The sequence below is a fragment of the Octopus bimaculoides genome, chromosome 9 (assembly GCF_046866305.1).
Source record: "Octopus bimaculoides isolate indiv1 chromosome 9, ASM4686630v1, whole genome shotgun sequence".
Lineage (NCBI taxonomy): Eukaryota > Metazoa > Mollusca > Cephalopoda > Octopoda > Octopodidae > Octopus > Octopus bimaculoides.
In genome coordinates this window covers 34,699,124-34,714,130 of record NC_142936.1, presented here as the reverse complement: position 1 = coordinate 34,714,130, position 15,007 = coordinate 34,699,124, and positions in this window count along the sequence as shown.

Below are 15,007 nucleotides of genomic sequence, written 5' to 3'. Positions count from 1 at the left end.
TTTTTTTTTCATTTATTTACTCATCCTTGTTTCTTATGTTTCATCATAAGTTCGTATATGTGTGTCTTTTGTATGTGTATACATGGGTTTATGTATTATACTGTTCGTATCTGTCTTTTTTATTCCCCTTCTGTCTTTAGTCATGGTGTTATGGTGGTGGGTGTTATTGTTCCATTTGTGTTTTCTGTTGAGGCGCAGTCTGTCTTTTACTATGTGTGTGGCCTCCATAATCTAAACATCGTGTCTGTTCTATACATTGCTAATTACTTAACCTCTATGTTATCAAGTGGGCCTCTACATTCTAAATGAGCATGTTGGTAGAGCACTGATGTAAGTTGTCTTGTTTCTGCACTGTCCCTCAGTTCATCATAAGGAATATCCTACCTTAGGCTTTACACAATCACACAGGTATGGACACCTGTTCAACAGATATAATCTAAGAGTCTCTTTTAGCTGTGCCCCCAATATTAAGAGTACTTTAGTTAACAGCCCCTCGGGTGTGGGAAGGAGGTGGGATGATTATGTAGGAACAACAACAGACGCCCAGTGGGAGGCCAATGCAAACCAAGGGGGTCGTATATGAAACTTAGGTGATATCAGCAGCAACACCATCACTTGTTACACTGGTTAACAAAATGAAACTTTTTTTAATCATCAGAGTTGCTGATTGTCTTTTCTGGGTTAATTTTTGATGCTGATTACGAATCTGAAGTCTGATTTCCTCTATCGGGTCACATTTTCATGTTAATGATACCTGCTGTTTTAACTTATAGGATATGTAAAGCATGTCTATATAAAGTATAATGAATACAAGATACAATAATTTCATGGCTTTTTATTGTACAAAATTAAAATTATTGTGTACAAATAAGTTAGAATACACTCGAATGCATAACTTAAAATCTTTGGGATTTGGACTTTCTCTGGTGTTTTGTCTCTGGTTAATTCCTGTATAACATCCAACAGTAGTCAGCTAACATTCCTGCATTCCCAAATCCTTGATATCGTTGTTCCATCGATGCAATATCTTGATGAAAGCGTTCCCCTTGCTCATCAGACACTGCTCCAAGGTTCTCTGCAAAAAAGTCCAGATGTGAATCAAGGAAATGGACTTTTAGTGACATCCGACAGCCCATTGCAGCATAGGAGTCTAGAAGACATTTCACTCCATTTCTAAATTCTAGAGAACTCTTGTTGCCTAGGAAATTTTCACAGAACCATTTGAAGGATTCCCAGGCTTTAAGCTCAATCTCATCCAGTGTTGTGAGGAAGTGGTTGTCCTTCAAGAGTTCTTTTATCTGCAGACCTATGAATATGCCCCCCCCCCCCCCACTTCAGTTTTGCCTCGGTGATTTTTGGAAATTTGGCCTTCACATATTCAAAACCTTTTGAGCTTTTCTGGGCAAGTGTCTTCACGAATTGTTTCATGAGGTCAAGCTTTATGTGAAGAGGAGAAGGAGAACATTTTCTGGGTTTAAAAGTGGCTTATTCTGGACGCTAGAAACTTTTGGCTCATGATTTTTGCAAAGGCCACTCTGATAGTACATAGTGCTTGTTAGTTGCACGACTGTCCCATAGGCATAAAAAGCAACAATATTTCATGAACCCAGATTGCATTCCCATCAACATTCCAATCACCTTCAAGTCTCCACATATTTTCCAGCTGTAGTTTGTATACTTTATGGCAATGACGAGTACTTGCATGTTTTCATAACACTCCTTCATGTGCACTGAATGTTCTATGAGAATGGATGGTTTCTTATTGCCGTTGTGTAATAGGCTTCTCTTAGATGAATCAATGAATAAGCGCCATTCAGCTGGAACATACTCTCAGAACAAACACAGAGATGACAAAATATATCAGGTCTGTTCTTGCAATGCCTTGACATCCTGAGTAGAATTTGATGATGATGACTTGGCACCTTAAACAGAAAGTAAAATTTATGAAAAGAAAAGATTATGAAAACATAAAATTACAAAAGGAATACAAATAGTTATAAAACAGAAGTCAGAATTTACCTGAATAAGACATTTACGTGTAGCAATACTGCTGATGTGAGTTATATACCTCTCTTATCTCATCAGAAAAACTGTGCCTGATAGAAGGAAACTGTTTACATTTTTGAAATCTGCGGACAAAACTACATATAAAACACCATATAATATCCCTGATGAAAATTGGCTGTTGACCAGTGTTATCAATAATAGCAATGGCTGTGACTACAGCAGAGGTAGCAGCAGCAGCATCACTTATGATAATGATAATAATAACAACAACGACCACAACTACCACCACTATAGTGCCAGCAACAGCTCCAACAACAACAATGGTTACAGCAGCACCAACAGAGACACAAACAACAACAACAGCACCAACATCAACTTTGCCACCAATGGTGTCCCCTATGCCAGCACTAATGATGCCAACACCAGCACCAACACCAACAGAAGTAGCAATGTCAACAACATCAACAGAAGCAGCATTGGAAGATGCATCGGGTGTTCCAAAAACACCTTCAAGCAGCACCTCTCCAACCAGAAATCCTTGGTTAGGATCCCAGAGAGACATTATGCTATGTCCTTAGCTAGCCACATGTAACGCCTGAAGGGTGAAAAGATTCCACATATAATCACATGGAAGATGCTAGAAAAACTGGGTCTCTACATTAACAGTGGAACAAGCAAGGATGTTAAAGAACTCCCTCGACCTGGAGAACAACTTAAATTCAAGGACAGAAGTCTTCGTCCTGGAATTTCAGACCCTGTTTACATTTCAGGTGATTCCTACTGAAATCTTGGGACCTGTAAGTTGACTGGGTGGATTCCAGACAGTGGTCAAAAGAAATCAATCCTTTGCACTTGACCTTTCTTCTTTGTCTGTATATCCAGAAACTAGCCATGAGGCCTTTTCTCCCTCCATTTTGAAGAGAGGTTATAGGCCATCACTCATTAGGGTCTGACAAGACATGTAAAGTTAAGCGCTTTATGAATGCAAAACTCTGGGCAACCCAATGAACCAACCATAACTATTTTTCTCTAAATATATATATATGTATATATATTATAGTGGAGTAGGCCGGTTTATGCGGTTACCCTGGGTTTCTCGCTCATAAAAGGTTTAGCCTTATGGCGCATCTTCAGACCCCAAACACTGCTGGCCTGGGACCTCTTTAAAATATGGAGGGGGAAAAGCATCGTTTTTAAGGGTAAACTCCTAGATGATTATCTCCCTTTGCCATTGTCCACCGATTTTTGGCCTTGCTGCCATCTTGTGGTCACCAAAGCACCACGAAAGTAAACGATTGTCTCCCTTCAGCCTTGGCTATCAGTTTCCAGCTGTTGAACAACAGCAACAACGCTAGCTTTCCCCCTCCATATTTTAATGAGGTCTCAGGCCAGCAGTGTTTGGGGCCTGAAGATATACCGTAAGGCTAAACCCCTAATGAGTGAGAAACCCAGGGTAACCCCATAAACCAGCCTACCCCACTATAATATTGACTTGGGATAAAATTGCCTTCTATTTGCAGCCAGCTGAGCACACAGGCTCCCTCTGTGGCTCATTGTTGTTATTATTTAAACTTAGGTGTGTCCTGTTGGGGCAGATTTGTTATCGAAAGCAAGTTGTTATCAGGGATGTTACAACTTTTTTGGAGGTGTACTTGCCAGCAAGTGATTTGACATAAGATCATGTGTTGAAACTAAAATCACTGTAGCATAAAAGACACATATTAGCCATTTAAAAACACACAGGGACTGTACTTCAGTGCCTGCATTAGCATGGTTTCTATGACTGGATGCCCTTCCTAATGTCAACCACTTTACAGTGTGTACTGGGTGCAATGTTCATGTCACAAGCACTATTGAGATCAACATGTAGCTCACAAGTCAACAAATCAGGGAGGATTTTGCCTCTGTATGCTAGATGGGGGTTAAGGTATGAGAGAAGAGGTTGGTGTAGAGCAGGTTCTTGTTGTAGAGGAGCTATTCATATTTAGGAGAGTGTGTGAGAATGAATTAGAGGCATCTTCAAGGAGACAGACAGTGTTGATGAGATGTCCAGGTGGAACCTCAGGTAACAGGAACAGTAGCAGGTGGTGGGGATTGGGGGCTTGAAAGAGATAGGGAAAGTGGGGAAGGCAACATCCGTAAGGATTGAGGGGAAGGAGTGCACGAGTTGGGGAGGCTATAGGAATACTAACAATAACATTCACAGGGGAGAAGTTAGAGAGAGAGATTGACATGTTTGGGTAAGCTGCAGATGTGGAGTAGAGAACGATAAAACATATGTAATGCATGAGAGGAGATAATTTGGCAGTCTGGGCAGGTGAAAGACCACTGTAACATGTGGGTATACATACATACATATATATACATACATACATGCATACATGCATGCATACATACATACATACATATCTATCTATCTTTATATATATATATATATATATATATATATATATACACACACACACACACATACATACACGTATACATACACATATGCAAATACAAGCATTGGCCGTAAGTGCATTTTTGATACCATCAACTCTGATATTAAGAGGACCACAGGGTTGATTCAGTAGGATTCTAGTGCAGCTGTGATCAACTGGTTCCACAGTGTCAAGAACAAATCAGCCTATAGATTCACAGTTTGACATCATGGACGACTACCCATCTACAGAGTGTCCACAAAGTCTGGGTACATGGGGATTAACACATGCTTTAAGAAATTATTATTTCTTATATTTAATTGTTTATCTTATGATTTTATTTACTCCATGTACCCAGACCTTGTAGACACCCTGTATATCAAAACCTCTTCTCCTAAAGACCCTAGATTTTGCAAATCAATTCTCTAGTATAAGTGATCTCGATGTCAGAATCATCACGAACACCAGAAAATTAATTCTGGTTCACAATGATTCCTTCTGAATAAAGGAAGAAAGCAATCCACAGTTCAATGTTTCTATGGGGAGCTACAACAGGGCTGAGATCTCGACACTTTCAGGTTATTTAACTTGGATACCCTTTGTTGCCTCATAACTTCCAGAAAAATGAATAGTTTTTAACAAAATTTTCAACAAATACTGCTTAGATGCTGTAGATTCAGAGTACATAGAGATTTATTGGAAAGAATTTTTCTGAGAGGGTGGGAAGAGGAATTTCTGGAAATTCACATAGCCTGAATTTTTTCCATCACAACTTTCAGAAATATGGGTATCTTTATATTTAAAGTTTGACGTTTATGCTGCTAAAGCTGAAAGAATGACATGTCTTTATAATTGTAATCTATGCCATTTGAAAAGTATTTATATAACATTTCATCAAAAGATACCCATTTTCTTGAAAGTTATGGGGAAAAAAGTTCGGTTGTGTGTTTTTTCTGAAACTTCTCTCCCTAACCTCTCGGGAATATTCTTTCCAACAGATCCTGGCTATCTTTCGATATGACTCGCAGAAATGCCAAACTGTAACAGCTGATCCATCAACTATTAATGCGTTTACGTAAAAAAAATTCATTTATTTTTGTGGCAGGAAATGTACATTTCCTTTGATGTCAGCATAAAGTGAGAGAGAAATTTGACAGAGAAGTGTGTATGTGTTGGCGTGGGGTGCAAGACAGAAAGTGTGTGTGTGTGTGAGAGAGAGAGAGAGGGAGGTGTGTTGCTATGTGTGTGAAGAAGAGAGAGTGACAGCATACATCTTTTATATATTTTTCCTTGCATCTTTTTTGAGTGAGTGTGTGAGTGATTGACTGAGAGAGAGAGATGGAGAGAGGGAGAGAGAGATGGAGAGACGGAGAGGGGGAGAGAGAGACAGAGAGAGGGAGAGAGGGAGAGGGAGAGAGAGAGAGGGGGAGAGGGAGAGAAGTAGAGAGAGAGAGGGAGAGAGAGAGAGTGATAGCGTAAATTGATTTATTTACTTTTACTTGCATCTTTTTTAGTGTTTTTAGTTTTTTGTGTCTGACTGAGAGAGAGAGAGAGAGAGAGAGAGAGAGAGAGAGAAGGCGTGTGTGTGTGTGTGTGTGTATGTATTTGAGTGAAAGAGAGGGAGAGAGTGATAGCATAGTTTTTATTTATTTATTTTTTATTTATTGCCTACAGGGTGCTAAACATAGAGGGGCAAACAAGGACAGACAAAGGGATTAAGTTGATTACATTGATCCAGCGCGTAACTGGTACTTATTTAATCAACCCCGAAAGGATGAAAGGCAAAGTCAAACTCGGCAGAATTTAAACTCAGAATGTAACGGCAGATGAAATACTGCTAAGCACTTTGCCTGGTGTGCTAACGCTTCTGCCAGCTCGCTACCCTAAACTACCAAAAATACTGTTTGACTGGGAATGTCAAAGGTTTAATCTCTTTAAATCGCTGGCTTCAACATGCTTATAATATTGTAGTGACGCCTTTATAGCAGACAACATTTCCGGAGTTTTATCGACGCATGCGCAGGGACTAGTTCCGGAAGGAATACAGGAAGAGTTTCATGCGCATGCGTAGTCATCGACATCCAAGCTTTCGTGCTTCTTTTCATTCTCTTTCACCCTGGCCGACGACGAGCCTAGACGTCGCAGCAGCCACTCTCCAACAACCCAACTCTAGAGCTACACAAATAACCATGCAACTTCATTGACGGCGTCTCAGTAACCAAAGGGCGAAGTGCTGCCGAATTCTACTGTAATAAATATTGTTGTGTTGATAGTTCAGAATCTGCGTTCCGTTGTTTCTTCAAGAAATTTAATGTACGGAAGCGGAGTACACCTAATGGTGTATAACCACTTCCCTACAATTGGTGACCCCGAATAAAGAACAACTGCAGCTGAAAATTCTGATCTGCCGACCAATAATACCACCAGAGAAACCGCTGACATAAGTAAATACAGCATTTCGAACAGCTATCCGACCAAGAACTAAACGGATAACTCTATGGAAGCCCACACGAGCAACGTTTTTTGACAGTCATAGATTGAACTTTCTTCGCACGCACCCATCTCTACACATGCACCACGATATTATGCCTTTAGAGTTGTTATCATCATGTCTGTGCCCACTCAGCTCTTTTCCCGACTCTGTGTACGTCGGATGTCAACCCATGCTCTCTGCGTTCTTGTCAGACACAACTTATCTCTGTTCGACCCCAGGTTGGTCACGAAGTTAACAGAGAAAATTGTCTGTCCAAGGCAACGCGTCAGCATGCAACACTGTCGTCGTTTCGGGCTAATCTTAGCAAATGCCCGCGACAACAAACACAGACCTCGTTTCAACAGCCATTGAATTCGTATGCTTCGCGACGTTCAACTTCAGGATTGCCTCTACATTCTCATCCATCACAAATGAAAAGCTAAGTAAATTTTCCTACGTTAAAGTTTTTCATTTTGTCAATGACTTCCAGAGCCTATAACCAAAGACCTCTTTGCGGCTGAGACCTTTGTGTTTTTTTCACACAAAAAACTTCACGGTTATTTCATCCTAACAACTTTTTGAGCAGTTTCCTACATGTTTCACGAGACGTCCATTCATTCTTACACAGCATCCTCTACTTGCTGAAAATAGCAGTAAAATGCACAGTAACATTTCAGTGAGTACATAACATTTCTTGATGTTTACTTGTTCCCAGTTCAGCATCTTTCGTCACCTCTCCGTTTCTCTCGGCCGGAGAATGGAAGAGTTCTGGCTTATCTTCATTTGCACGGGATCTTTTGGTCATTTTCGCTCGCAGCTCCGAATTCATGACAGCATTTTCAAGCAATGCCACTCAACGGTATCTCTCAAATCGACGCCCTGTCACAACAACCACACACACCACTGTCAACATTCTTTACCAATGCATACACAATCGCAAACACACATACAGAACACAGCTACAGCCAGTTCCAGCGCCGACGTCTTCACCACCAATGTACTGTCTACCATTGTCGTCGCCAGCAAAACCAACATCAACAAGCGTGGTTTTATCTCGACCCTGTTAGAGTGGATGTTTCCACTCACAATCAACAGACCAGAACTAACCAGCCAGAATATTCCGTACCAGGTAACACAGGTCGCAGCATCGACGCTCAACTACAGCTCTGCTCCTTGACCACAACTTCCTGCGTATGAACATTCTATCTCCTTGTGGAACTTTAATACAAACTGTTTTTTCTCTACAGACACTTTTACTATGTTCTGTGTTTTCTCTCACACACACACACTTGTGCACTCAAATATTTTCTTTCCTTTCAGAAAAAAACAAAAAATCAGACTTTTACATCGCGTGATTCCAGTTTTCCTGGACAGTGGTCATCACGGTTGTTTTGTCATTGTCAATTCTTTTGTACATTGCATGCATGTATCTCACAAGTGTACATCATTTCTTCGATTTTTCTTTATATATATTTGTGTCACATCTTGTGGGTGTTTTCGGTAGCCATCTTGCCTCAGGCGCCACTCCAAATTTCTATTTTCGTGCTTTCGGCACTCGAGGGGGAGCCATGTAGTGACGCCTTTATAGCAGACGACATTTCCGGAGTTTTATCCACGCATGCGCAGGGACTAGTTCCGGAAGGAATACAAGAAGAGTCTCATGCGCATGCGTAGTCATCGACATCCAAGCTTTCGCGCTTCTTTTCATTCTCTTTCACCCTGGCCGACGAAGAGCCTAGACGTCGTAGCAGCCACTCTCCAACAATCCAACTCTGGAGCTACACAAATAACCATGCAACTTCATTGACAGCGTCTCAGTAACCAAAGGGCGAAGTGCTGCCGAATTCTATTGTAATAAATATTGTTGTGTTGATAGTTCAGAATCTGCGTTGCGTTGTTTCTTCAAGAAATTTAATGTACGGAAGCGGAGTACACCTAATGGTGTATAACCACTTCCCTACAATATCTAACATCTTTAGCTATAGTTTCATATATTATCATTGAAACACTGTTTTTATTGCTTTTAACTGCAGTTTTGCTGCGGCTAAGGATATATATATAATATACATACACATAAACATATTTTGTATGAATGCGTGTGTGTGTGTGTGTGTATACAGTATATATATATATATATATATATATATATATATATATATATATATATATATAAGATTAAAAAGTACAGAACTCTTTGTTTGTACAGTCGACCAGTTTTGGTTTGCTAACCATGACTCAATGTTATGAAATCATAAGTTTTTGATTTAATCTTGCATAGGAGCAGGTATGATACCGTTTTTTGGTTATACAGAAGAGTATAGCTGAAGGGGGATAATCAGTAAATATAACGTTTTTTAGCTAAGGGGATAATCAGTGGATATATTTTTAGCTGTGAAGTCCATTATATATTCATGTTAAATTGTGGTTTGTATTTTTCAATAAATGTAGCCTCTTTATTTAGTCATTGTTGAGTTGAGGTGCTTTCTGTGCATTGGTATAGTGGGAATATTGTGAACTATGGTTGGTGTTCCTTAGCACTTCTGTCTATGCGACCACTGAGTGATATTTGACGGTATTGGGGATGGTAGATTTGTTGTCTGTGTAGTGTAAATCTTCATCTTAGGGACATTCTTTTTGAGCCTATATAGTTCTTTCTGTGTCCGGAACATGTTTTGATGTAGATGAGATTTTCAGAGGCGCTAGTGAAGTCAATTTTAATTTAAAATTTTTGTCCTTGTTTAAAATGGAATTCTGAGCCTTCTATTAGATTGGGATATGTTCCACAGTTTGGTCATCCATATTTTTTAACTCTTGCTTCCGTTATATTTGAGTATAGTTTTGCATTTGTGAATATCTCTTTTAGTGGTTTTGGCTGTTTGTTGCTTTTAATAATTTTATAGGTGCATAGAATGTCATACAGCTCAGGGTCCTTATGTAGTATAGGAAAGTTTGGGATAATAGTGTTATATGCTTCATTGTTTCTGGGATTGTACATGGAAATATAAGGTAATATTTTTGAGTGGGTGTGTTGTTTTGTTTGACCTCTCTTAATGTTTGTATATTAATTCTTTTTGCATTATCTATAATCAAAGTCTGTCAATGAGTATGTTTTTAAGTTCTTGTAGTCTGAGTTCTTTGGTGTTTTTTCTGACACTATAGTGCAGATTCTTCTTGCTACACTGAATAGAATATTTATGTATTTATGTATTTATTTTAATATGTCTTTAATATGAGCTAAATAATAAGCATTGTTTCAAGTCTGTAGTTTTGTAAAATATGTTAGTTTCTATTTCTTTATTTACTTTTTTGATTAGTATATCTAGAAAAGGGAGTTACTTTTTGTTGTGTTCCATTGTGAATTGTATATTTGTATTTATTCTATTGAGAAGTCTTTTGAATTCCAAAAGTTTCTCCATGTTCTCATTCCATAGAATGAAATGATCATCCAAATATCTTCCCCATTTTTCCTTTATGTATTAGGAAAGGGGATTTCTGAATTTTGTGAGTGACTCCTGATATACTGTTAGTTCTAAATAGTCCATCATCAGGTTTGCAAGAATGGTGGCTGCCTTGGTTCCCATCACAACTCCAAATTTTTATTGGTATACAGTGGTGTCAAACATGAAGTGATTTTACTGGAGAATAAATTTTAATCATTGCAGCAATTGCAAGAAATCTGCATGTCTGCTCAGGAATTGATGCATGCAAAAAATGCACAATCACCACACCACAACATAAATACACATACATAGGAGCCTCTGAAAACCAATTTAAGGTCTGTTATCACAGCCATATCTCCATATCTAAGCCGGAATGGTCAATAATAAAAATGCACACCCATATAATATACTATCTGGCGAATGTGACTTGTGCTTTGAGGAAGCCTTGTGCATTCTGTTAAGTAACAAAAACTTGGGAAACAAGCATGCTGAGAAAACACCAAAATGTTGCCATCACACCAAATTCACATTTTCCAGATACAACACAGTGAAATAATAATAATAATTCAGTAAACTTTCTCCCTCTCCCCTTCCCTCTATCCATGTGTCGGGTTGTATTTCTGTATATATGTATGTGTGCCTGTCTGCATGCTTAGTATGCAAGAATGTATGTATCTATATATATATGTGTGTGTGTGTATGTATACGTACATGCACATCTATGTATGTATAAGTGTGTATGTGTACATGTATTTGAATATGTGTATGCATGCATGTGCACGTACATATCTATATATGTGTGCATGTGTGTGTGTGTTTATTTGTCTGAGAGTTAGGGAGTATATGGATGTATATGTAAACACCATGTATGTGTACATATAGGCTAATTCTTAAAGGTCAGCTAAGAACAATCGCATGTGTAACCAATCATGAAGAACAAATCAAGAGTACAAAGAAATCTGCCAATCCCTTTAAAACAGCAATCACTTTAAGAGTAGCAGAATCACCATCCCACTACATCTACACATTCAAAGCAGTTTGCCAATGGTCCTTCAGCAACAACACACCTTGATAAACTCAGTGACTACTACTAAATTCAAGCCACAACAGACAGAGAGGATAAGAATTTGAACTTACGGAGACAATATTTACATATTGCCTGAAGAAACACAACTAAATCTCATAATGCAGGGAAACAGTCGTATAATCGAGTACCTGTATGCTTAGAGAATTACCTTGTGTGGAAACAATTGGAGCGATTAAAAAATAAATGTCCAACTGTACTCCTTGTTGACTCCAAATTTTTTCAGTTACCTATTCACACAAGACAGATGCCCAAACGCAAATCTGGAAGTACGTATTATACTACTACTGGATAGCATGGTGAAATCTGAAGGTGGACGAGCTTTATACTGTACTCTATTACATTCTTAACAGAATATACCATAACACACACACACATATATGTATGTATAAACAGCAAAACAAAGGATATCTTCATTTATATAGATCAAAAATAAAATAACAGGTGCGAAAAAGAAATGAACACACAATACAGCGAGAAAAGTATTAAAAATAACTATTAACAGATATGGATGTATAAATGCCCTCACGCAAGCTGCATGTACACTCATTCATACTAGCATCCACGAAGATGCAAGCATATGCACACGTGTGGTTTGGTGCTCACACGTTCACATAGCGAGTTAAGTAGCTACTTGGTATTTACAAGAATGGGAAGGTTAAAGCTAAACTTAATTTATCCATACCTTAAAGTAAATTCTGTTAACAATTTCTCAAATTCATTCCCACTGCATTTTGTGAAAGTACATTTATATGCATGTAGACATCTTGAGAGTCTTTCAGAAATTCTATTAATGATCTTCTCATCGGTCCACAAAAAAGACAAGGATTCCTCAGAGCAGAGTCAGCATCTCCTGGAAATGATATTGTATGGTTTTGCATGCCTTACTATGGACCAAGTTATGCTATACTTAATTTTCTCATCTTTCAGTCAGCACACGAAATCAGCCAAACATGTTGAATGTCTCTAATTGATACTCTTGAAGCTGGCGACATGGTTATGATAACAATTCTTAAATGAATCAGCTGTCTGCCCAATGTAAACATATGACCCTCCCCCTGTGTGCATGGTACATCTATATACAAGATTTGTACTCATACAGAGGTTTATCAATGGTCATTTAAATTTTTCTCTGCATGAGCATTCATCATACTTATTTGTGTATATAGCAGTTCTGACTTCATTTTCCGACATTGTTACTATGTTAGCTATATCATAATCCTTTCTACTATTACAATTTGGCCATATTTGGTGCTTTTCATTGTGGTTTATATCTCCTTCATTTGCTAGATCCAGTAGGTGGGTTATTGAACTGTTGTTGCATTTTACTATTGTTTATGCAGTGCATATGCTGCTCTAAATTAGTAAATGTTAGCATAGGATACTTTCATGGCATGCAGATTAAAAATAGCAAGGTATCTATTAGATTTAGGAAAACATTTGTCCAAAGCAGCAAAATTTTTTTCAGCGATCTTGGTTGAAGCATGCAAACTGAAAATTGGGTTGAACCAGAGGACATCATGATTTCTATATCTGTTGTTTGGCTTATTTGATCTACTGTGTTGTACAGGATTAGAACAATTTACTGTGTTATGAGCAGTTGGATTATTATGTTGTGTGTGTCTGAGTTTTCGTTGGTAATTAATTGCCTTGGCTAATTCTTCCTGGCCTGTATTCTCGATCAGAGTAAATTCTCATACCATAATGTTGTGATAGTGTAAAATGTATATTATTATTGGAGGAATTGACAGTGCTGGGTATGCCTGCTTGCTACTTCTTGTATATATTGAATTTTCTCATGGTACCCAGCCTTAGTTAAAGCAGCATTATAAGTTGCATGTGATTCCAAAATTTTTTTATTAGCAGATAATCTAGAAATTATGATGGGGATGGTTGGATGCTACAATTATGTACTTGATATGATCATTTGGCTGACGAAATGGTTCAAATAATCCAGTATCAAGACAGAAGGTAGTGTCAAGACAATTTACTTCACGATAATCCTTTCCCATAATAATGTATTGTCATAAGATTTTAAAAGATCTAAAGAAATTTTTCCTATGCCTTTCTAATTTTAATTAACTACTTCTGTCCAGAAAGAATAGGGTAGTCATCCCTGTATAGACCTCCAGTTACTTCCTGAAAGGAAGACTGGATTAATAAAAGGATATATATTTCAACTAGGTCACAGACCTAGCCGATTCTTTTTTGCATCTGTTATTTTATTTTTGATCTTCTATATAAATGAAGGTATATCCTTTGTTTTGCTGCTTTTCTTTACATGAAATGAAAAGATACATTGTGGAATTGCTATTTCAATGAGTTATGTTTTTTTATCACACAAACAGACACATCAGCACTGCCAGATACTCCTGAACCAGTTGTTAAGTATCCTAACCTTGAATGATAGATGCATGAGGTATTGAAACAATTATAGCGATTAATAAAAATTCTCATATCTTCCATCTTCTATCATTCATTTACCATATGTGTGTGTGTGCGCGCGCGTGCATGCATGCGCATACATATAATTGTTAAACAGGACAACAAATAATCAGGCAAGTCAAACATCTCAAGTCGTATACAATATTATGCTCTTCAACAGAAAGGAACATGGGGAAATAAACAGAGAGAAAAAAACTTGTGGATTTAGTGGTCAATCATGGCGACTGGTTGGAAAAAGGTAGTTGGACAGGAGAGCTAGGAAGAAGGGGAGATAATAAAGCACTAGTGATCCCCAAACTAAGGGGCACATGCGTATGTATATGTGAGAGTGTGGAAGTGTGTGTATGTGGATAGGGGCTGGTGACTTTAACATGTAGATGTGCACATGTGTAAGAGTGCACATCTGTAAAGTGTGTGTGTGGATGATGGTATGGCTGCTGGGAAGTGGTCAGTGCTAATATGTGCAGAGTGGTGTGGGGTGGTGAATATATACATACATACATATATGTATATATATATATATATATATATATATATATATATATTCCAAGAAAGTTAGAGGTTGTGAATCCAACCAACTAAGGGATAGTATCTATCCAATATACTGCTGGTAGCATACCCAATTATTAATACACAAGTGTTTTTTCATTGCATGGCAATTACATTACCAAGTGTAATAAATGGGTGAGGGTAAAGAGTTATTTTACCATTAATTTATAGAGTAATAAGAAAATGGAGGGTATCAACTTATAGACATTATATTATGTCAATTTATTTATTTACTAAAAGGACAATTATAACAATATACATACATATATGACATATTATGCCTTACATATATAATATATAAAATATAAAATATCAGTAATTATTAAAATATAACATAAAGCAATAGAAATTGGGATAATATCTTACAGCTGCTTCAGCCAAGTGGCAAAAATACCTCATTCTACCTTTATCCCTCCAGTGGACTGAAGTAATTAGTAGATGAAATTGAGGTACTTGGGTGTTTCTCAGGGATTAATATTCTTTCTTCACTCCTTTGCGTCACATGGGCTCAACTCTCCTCTCCTCTTCATCTAACCTCCTCCCCCTCCCCTCCCTCCTACTTCACTTAACCCGTACTCTCTCTATT